The sequence below is a fragment of the Notolepis coatsorum genome, assembly GCF_963971535.1.
Source record: "Notolepis coatsorum genome assembly, contig: SCAFFOLD_797, whole genome shotgun sequence".
Lineage (NCBI taxonomy): Eukaryota > Metazoa > Chordata > Actinopteri > Aulopiformes > Paralepididae > Notolepis > Notolepis coatsorum.
In genome coordinates this window covers 54,751-64,244 of record NW_028170012.1, presented here as the reverse complement: position 1 = coordinate 64,244, position 9,494 = coordinate 54,751, and positions in this window count along the sequence as shown.

The window sequence follows — 9,494 nt, the reverse complement described above, 5'->3', positions numbered from 1 at the left end:
AAAAAAAAATGGGAATAAGTTATAAAGGAATACGTTTGTTGAAAATACTACCAGCTCCTTCCCCAGTCTTTCACCGCCGAAACGGAAGACACATGGGGTCCTCAGTGAGTCAGAGCAGAGCGCTCGCCATAATCATATAACTAGGGTTATAGGATAACCTTCGTTATATTTCATATGGCTTTGCGCTCTGCTCTATTGGAACACAAGAGTGGAGCAGATTGGAAAGCTCGACAGATGTATCCGCTGAGGTCCCCTATAACCATCAGAATACTGGGGAGGATCCGGGCCCCCCCTAGTGAGGGACGGGAGGGAGATCGGACCCGACTGTGCGAAGAGGGTTCAGTACCTCAACACACAGGGCGAGCAGACCGCGGGACTCACCTTTGTTTAGAAGGGCCCGCGACTACTCGGACGTGCAGGGGCGGACCTTCCTACAGGCGATATAGGCGGTCGCCTAGAGCGCCACCCAGAGGGGGGCGCCAAATTTTTTTTTTTTTTTTTTTTTTTTTTTTTGTGCAGTTTTGGCACCCCCCTCTATATCGGCAACCATTATTTTTACATAAAAAAAATTCTAACATAAGGGAAAATGAGCCAAAAATCTAAAACGGTCGGTCGGTCTGAGCCTCAGCTTTAGGTGTTCACAGTCAGAACATGCTAGAGCGCTGTGCATTGATGGGTATCGGTCAAGTGTTTATAGAATTGAGCGTTGAGGAAAGAAAGACTAACGTTAGAGAACTATGAAGAGGCAAAAGCCATAAACAAAAAAAATTACAAAAAAATTACAAAAAAAAGAAGAAATTACAAAAAAAAAAAAGTACAAAAAAAAAAAAATAGGGCGCCAAATGTGCTAGGTCCGCCCCTGAGTAGCATCTCTATCACCAGTGACACCGGGACGTGCATCCCGCACGCCACCAGGGAACGGACGTGAAGTAACCACGTCACAGCCCCCAACATCGCGGGGTCGGGGTCAAAAAGCCCCAACCCTGTGGCAAGGCCGTAACAGTAAAGTGCAATTGTAATATACAATGTACAGGTGACTGGGTATAAATATGTATACATTAGTAATACTGAGTAATAGTGCTAATCAGATGTATGTACAGAGTTGGAGTATTAATATGTACAGTGATACAGGTATAAAGACACTATGGTAGTAAGTCATAGAGGACAGCAGTGTAACTAGTGAGAGTAGGTGAGGGATACGTACAGATATAGATAGTATCTACATATAACAAGTATTATATGCAGGTATATTCAACCAGATATGTATATATATATATATATATATATATATATGTGTGTGTGTGTGTGTGTGTGTGTGTGTGTGCGTGCGTGTGTGTGCATGCTGCTGAAAGGTTATGCAACACCGATTAGCAAAGGAAAGCTCCAGAAATAATACAGATCCTCAGTAACAATAGTAACAGCTCTATTTTACGCAAACACTCAGTCAACAATGACTTAAAATGCCCAGAGAGCTACTAGACTGTAAACGTAATATTGTACTGCCCTCTGCAGGACATAGCATGCAAGTGCACTGATTGAATTGATTGATTGATTGATTGATTGAAAAGTTTATTAACAGATTGCAGAATGGGTACAGTACAGTACAGCTCAATACATACAATTGTTAAGAGGATGCAGACCTGAGAAAGACTTTCGTCTTGTTTACATCAGGGTCCCCCATTTTCAATTCATCATATGACACACATGACATACAGATAGACAGTACTGCTACATCTATACATTTATGACATACCAGATTTTCAAATACAGTACTGTTTGTGATACTAAAAAAATCCAGAAAAAGAGTGTATATACATTTGACATAGAATCTGTGCATTGGGGGAAGTTGGGTAGGTGGGGTGGGGCTGTACATTGGAGGTTGGGTAGGGGGGGGGACACTGTACATTGGAATACTGACCTACATTTGACATAGAAACTGTACATTTGAGGAGGTTGGGTAGGTGGGGTGGGGTTGGGTGGGGCTGTACATTGGAGGTGGGGGGGGGGGGGGGTGGGTACATTGGAATACTGACAAAGCCATGCTTGGTCTTTATTGTACAACTGGGTTAGGACATTTGTAGGGGCCAGTTTTGAATTGCAGTCTCCTGTAGGTGTTCTTTGAGAGTGTTTTTGAAGGTGGGTAGTGATTCACATTCCTTTACAGCTTTGGGTAGGGCGTTCCACATTGTTGTGGCATAATTGCGAAACGTGTTTAGTCCCTTGTTTGAGCCGAATCTGGGTTTTACATGATTTGTGGAGCTCCCTCTGGTGTTGTGATCGTGGTATTCACTGACCTTTGGGAAGTATTTTGACATGTACATGGGTACCTTGGTCGTGTAGTGTATCTTGTAGACCAGGCCCATTGCAAGTTGCTGTACTCTGTCGTCTACTCTAAGCCATCCTAGGTTGGCAAAGTGTGCAGGGGTGAGGTGGGTTCTAGGTGTCAGGTCAAGCAGTAGTCTGACTAGTTTGTTTTGAGATGTTTGTAATTTGGTTTTTAGTGCCTTTGAGGTGCTTTGGTACCATGAGGTGCAAGCATAGTCGTAGTACCCTTGAATGAGTGCTCCTGCCAGAGTCTTCAGGGTATTCTTGTTTACCAGGGAGGAGATCCGGTACAAGAATCAAGTTCGTTGATTGACCTTTTTTTATTACATTGGATGCCATTTTGTCACAGGAAAGATTAGCCTCTAGGATGGAACCCAGGTAGGTAATTTCATCTTTCCTTGTGACAATATTGTCACCCACTGTAACTGAGAAGCCGTCGGTCTTGCTGAGTTTGTTATTTGAACCGAAGAGAATGGACTCTGTTTTGCCCATGTGTAATGATAGTTTGTTGTCGGCGAGCCATATGCAGATTTTGCCTAGTTCCGAGCTGAGGGTTTTTTCAACCTGTAACTTGTTCTTGTCAGAGACCAGCATACTAGATTTGATTCAAATTCAAATGTATTGTCATCATGCAGCACAAGTACAGTACAACAAAATAAAGTTTGGCATCCAACCAGACTGCAAATGTAACAGTAAAGTGCAATACTAATATACAATGTATAGATGATTCAACTGAATATAAAATATGTGAATTAGTACTACTGAGTAATAGTGCTAATCAGATGTATGTACAGAGTTGTAGTATTAATATGTACAGTGATACAGGTATGAAGACACTATGGTAGTAAGTCATACTGGATGGCAGCGTACGAGTAGGTAAGGGATATGTACAGATTGTAAGATTCTGATCAAACTGGCCAGTATCACGTCTTCGTCTGTTTGGCCCTCCATCCAATTCCTCTGCGTTGTGTACTTTTAATGGTCCTGACGTCTCCGATACTGGTAGATAAGATCCTTATCTCCCCCCGTTAGTGCAATCCATAAACCATAATACTTCTCCACTTCCGTAAGAATTCGACACTTCGACAACGTGAAATACCTTACAAGGAAAAGCGTGGTTTTATTGCTATAAACAGAAACCTCAGCTCAGATGTTAACAGATGTTATTGTCCTTGAAGAGTATTCTAATGATCTTTCGGTGTGTTCAGATTATCGTCCTTTTGCTGTTCAGTCCAATAGTGTTCAGGCCTGTTCGTTAGCCTAACCCTCCTCGTGTTAGCCGAAGCTACTGTAATGATGATGTGGCATTCTCCCTTCCCCCCCCCTCCGTGGTGGAGGAGGAAGAGTCTCTCCTGGTTCCTTCCCTCCTAGTCTCAGTCAGATTTTAGTCTGCCTTACACCCGGAAACACCTTTCGACTTATAGAGGTTCGTCGTCGCAACGACGGCCCCGCCTTCCGGTTGTCATGCGACATGTTGTCATGACAACTGCTAACCTTTCACACATTAAAATGCAGTTTCATTCACTGTTGCATTAAGATGAACCTCTCTCCCTCCTGCTCTGGGAGACAGTACACTCTAATCTCAGATGTTCTAATGAGGAATGTCAACAAACATTCTCTCGCTGGCAGTGTGGCTCACAACAATCACCCTGCTACTGAACCACCGTCTCCTGCTTCCACCGTCCGCATGCACTTCGACCTCTCTGACCCGGCACCGTTTTATGCTACCATCTTTCCCCAATCTATACATCACATACATTGAAAAACCACCATTTTCTCTCAAGATATAGATATAGTATGTACAGGTATGTAACAAGGATTATATGCAGGTATGTACAGACAGATGTGGATATTATATATATGACTATTTATATACATTGATATATTTATACTTACCACATATCCATATCTGTCTGAATATACATGCATATAATCTTTCTATATACCTACTTAATTACACACCTGCATATAACCCATATAACTCTGCATGATAGTATGTACAATAGTACTGTATATACCATATATATACATTTATATATTTATTTATATTTACCCATATAACTCTGTTTGATATGTTTATTCTTACCGTATTTATATACATATACATATTATGTATATATACGGTAAGAATACACATATCATACAGAGTTAGACAAAGACCCTGGTCTCGTAGCTCCAACATCAGAGACAAAGACTCATCTCCAGAGTTGGACAAGAAGATAGATACCATAGATGATGAAATTATCTTATTGTTTTCCCCAGAGTCAGACAAGAAGATAGATACCATAGATGATGAAATTATCTTATTGTTTTCTCCAGAGTCGGACAAGAAGATAGACACCATAGATGATGAAATTATCTTATTGTTTTCCCCAGAGTCAGACAAGAAGATAGATACATGATGAAATTATCTTATTGTTTTCTCCAGAGTCGGACAAGAAGATAGATACCATAGATGATGAAATTATCTCACCATCTTCTCCAAAGTCAGACAGGAAGATAGACACCATAGATGATGTTACAGACATTGAAGTGTATGGACTTAGTTGATTTCAAATCTGCTCTCATTGTATACAAAGCCAGATATAAATAAATCCCAGGCAACATTCAAAGATGGTTCAGAGACAGGGGAGGAGAATATAACTTAAGAGGGAGAGGGAATCTTAAACAACCAATGGTACACACTACGCTGAAAAGCATGTGCATATCCGTTTGTGGAGTGAAGTTGTGGAATAACATACCTGAATACATCAAAATGAGTAAACATATTGCACAATTTAAAAAGCAGCTTAAAAAATACACATGAGAGAAATATAGAAATGAGTAATGTTGATAAACGAAGTTATGTTATATTGTGTTATGTAGTGTTGTATTTACTGCTGTCAAGCGACTCAAGTAATTTTTTTGTTGTACTATATATATATATACATATATATATAAATGTATATTATATAATGTATTATCCTAAATTATGTTATATCGAGTAAAATGAATGGAGGAAAACATTTTAATGTAAGGGGGTAGGGATCAATAAGCTTAGCTTTCCTCTACTCCTTTTTTTATGTCAACTAACTACATTGCTCTTGACTTTTTGTTTATAATTTCTTTTTCATTCTGATTATTCTGTTTGACAAAGCTTGATATTATGATTTATTTAGAGGAATGTAAAGAATACATGTTCAAAAATAAACTATTCATTCATTCATTCATTCATTCATTCATAGATGATGAAATGCTCTTACTGTCTAATCCAGAGTCAGTACTCACTTCACCAAACAGCTCAGTGAAGCTTTCCTCAGTACTAGTCCGGGAGCCGTAGCCCGATTTGCATCATCTCCTCCTATCAGCCAAGCTACCAGCCCAGACAGTTGTCCTCTCATCCATAGAAGACAAGAAACAGCTGAAATAATTACATGTGTGAAGAACTGAGCAAAGACAGGCTATTCCATCTACAGAGCACAAACACACACAAGTTGGTGTTGACAGGTGAGGACCCATGTTGCATCGACATCGAGACGGAAGAGAGACGGACACGATATGATCTAGAAAATCAGGGGCGGCTACGTGGCGTAGTGGGCAAGGCGCTCGCCATGAAATCTGGAGACGCTGGGCTCGGCTGTTCGAGCCCAGCGCTCCACATTTGCTTTCAGTTTAGCTGGTCGTCCGTACTAATACACATTGGCCGTATTAGGGGGTGGGAAACTGATGGGTGGGGATCGGGCGTTGTGGACAGCGACTCCTACAGGTCGGTTGGTGCGCCTGCGCAGTGGAATCAGGAAGTGTCGGGGGCAGCGTGAGCCTCCCACGCGTTACTCCTCGCCACTGAGAGATCGAGCTGCGCAGGTGAAAAGATGCGACTGCTGTTACCTCAAGTACCGGAGGGGACTCGTGCTATGTATGACTTAGTCCACATTGCAGCCGGCTTGTGGGAGGCAAGAAACAGCGTTCGTGACAGGGGAGGGTTGAATTGGATGATACGAAATTGGGATGGGAGAAAATATAGAAAAATGGGAGAAAAAGTGGATCAAAAAAAAAATGTATCTAGAAAATCAGCAGGAAGAAGCTGACACCATCGTCGTCCAACAAGTCCTCCTGAGGTGTTCTGGAGAAGCCCATCAAATCACAGTGGTTTCTGATGATACAGATGTGTTTGTCCTACTTCTTCACCATTACCCGTCAGGCAGGACTGGATGTACCACTCATCGTGCCAAGCAGAAACAAAGTGTCGAACACCTTTTTACCAGCCCATGCCCTATCAGGATGTGACACTGCAGCGTCGTACTATGGGTTGGGAAAAGGCTCCGTCATCAAAGCCCTGAAAGCCATTGGCATTGTGGATGCCCCATTCCAGCAAGTCCTTGACCAAGCCACTGCCATCATCTCAGCCTGTTATGGCACAATGGAGAACACGGGACATGACACACACAAGGCTACTTGTCTGGGGGGGGGGGGGGGAGAATGGGAAAGGACATCTTCACCAAATCTAGCTGCTGCTCTACCTCCAACAAAGGAAGCGTTCATTGATAAGTTTTAAGAGGGCCCACTTCCAAGTGTATACCTCTGGCGAAATCTCAATAAGAATCTGCCACCTGCAATGAAGCCAGAGGAATTTGGATGGAAAAAGGACACCTGTAAGCGGGCGGGCACTGATCACAATCCACCTGTCCTGAAGATGATCCGGTGTGGCTGCAAGAGTGAGACCCCGTGTACTTTGAAGAAGTGCAGCTGTAAAAGTGCACGGTTTGTTCTACGCCCACATATGTTATGAGCACCATCAGTGGCGTCGTTTCAGTAAAAGGCAAGGTATGGCGAGGAGGGAGGGGGGGGGGGGTGAAGGGGGGCGGGGATATCAGTTGTGCAATAGTCACTTTTGGTGAGTTGTTTCTATACAATTCAGTTATATGACATTTAGGTATGACGCAGGACTACACAAGCATTTTTAGTATAGAAATGTGTCAACAGACTAAAGCAGGGAACCACAATATTTCGCATACGAATTATGCAGAATGTAATATCATAACTGTCTATTACTTTTCTTGCAATTGAGCCAATTTTCCTTAGGTACGGTTTTGAGGTGTGTGTTCAACAGAATGTAGTATCAAAAACACGTTCACAAAAAGTATGGGTTACTGAATGCTGAACTGCACTGTTATAATCACTAAGCCATTGTAAGACCTTACCTGTGTCCCTGTATCACTTGTCTCTGCTGCCCTTTGATTAAAAAACATCCATATGTCCATTTTCCTTTTTTTTTGGGCATATTTCAGTTAGTCACAGTAAAAGTCACCTATAGTAAAAGTGAGATAATTGACAATATCAAAACATGCTAGGGCTGTACCGAATAGTTCGAAGCTTCGTTCATAATGTTAACATTCGAATAAAAAATAAAATAAAAAAATAAAACTTTTATTTTTTTAAATGTATTTGCCAAGGTATGGCGAGCGCCATATTAGAACGACGCCCCTGAGCACCATTGAGGTCATGGATCAGCTTCATACCGTCTTCTGTCTGACCTACAACGTCTAAACCATGCCTACTCTATAGTTCATTGCTGGGTTAAGTACTTCTATTCTGTTCACATATGCTTACTACATGTATCTATTATTCTATTCTATTCACATACATGCTTACTACGTGTATCTATTCTATTCACATATATGCTTACTACATGTATCTATTGCTATGTCCGCCCATCACAAACAAACGCCTGTCCCCGTCTCCCTGTCTCTCTGTGAGTGGACGTCTCGTGGTGATGACCAAGGTGGTGGACGTCTCGTGGTGATGACCAAGGTGGTGGACGTCTCGTGGTGATGACCAAGGTGGTGGACGTCTCGTGGTGATGACCAAGGTGGTGGACGTCTCGTGGTGATGACCAAGGTGGTGGACGTCTCGTGGTGATGACCAAGGTGGTGGACGTCTCGTGGTGATGACCAAGGTGGTGGACGTCTCGTGGTGATGACCAAGGTGGTGGACGTCTCGTGGTGATGACCAAGGTGGTGGACGTCTCGTGGTGATGACCAAGGTGGTGGACGTCTCGTGGTGATGACCAAGGTGGTGGACGTCTCGTGGTGATGACCAAGGTGGTGGACGTCTCGTGGTGATGACCAAGGTGGTGGACGTCTCGTGGTGATGACCAAGGTGGTGGACGTCTCGTGGTGATGACCAAGGTGGTGGACGTCTCGTGGTGATGACCAAGGTGGTGGACGTCTCGTGGTGATGACCAAGGTGGTGGATGTCTCGTGGTGATGACCAAGGTGGTGGATGTCTCGTGGTGATGACCAAGGTGGTGGACGTCTCGTGGTGATGACCAAGGTGGTGGACGTCTCGTGGTGATGACCAAGGTGGTGGACGTCTCGTGGTGATGACCAAGGTGGTGGACGTCTCGTGGTGATGACCAAGGTGGTGGACGTCTCGTGGTGATGACCAAGGTGGTGGACGTCTCGTGGTGATGACCAAGGTGGTGGACGTCTCGTGGTGATGACCACGATGATGTGATCCTCTCTACGTCGCCCTCATACATCAAATGGATCCGAATGGAATACATACTCATGTGCAAACGGAATATGACTCTGATATTTTGAGCTCCGAGCCTTGCCATTTAGCCTTCATCCTATTCTCATACTATTGCTAGTTTCCCTATGCTTTCTCTTTTGTTGTTCTTAGGTCTATTCTATTTCAATCTTTCAAAAATTTTCTTACTGTATGTACCCCAGTTGCATGTACATATTTTTGTTTTATTACACGTATATGTACATACATACCAACTATTTCGCCTGTTTTATTGTAGATAAGATGTTTTTCGGCAGAGCATTCCAGAGTACTATTGACCTATGCCAGTGAGTTTGAGAACATTAGATTTTGGTGATGTTTTTGTTCTGATGTTACCAGAAGCGGCCCCTCTAGTGTTGTAACCGTGTTCAGAAGTCATTTGTAACTGATGAGCCAAGCTACTGTAGATGGCTTACTGTACCAGTGCTGATAATGTTCTGCGGTAGCATTAGAAGACTCACCGATCATTTATTTTCAACCATCAGCCATGCCAGATGTTCATGCATAAAACCAATACTTGTCCTGTATGACCAGCCTGGTGCCAGACGAGCCGCTTTATTCTGAGCAACCTGCAACTTTTTCAAATCAGATTTTGTAGCTGACGACCAGATAACAGGGCA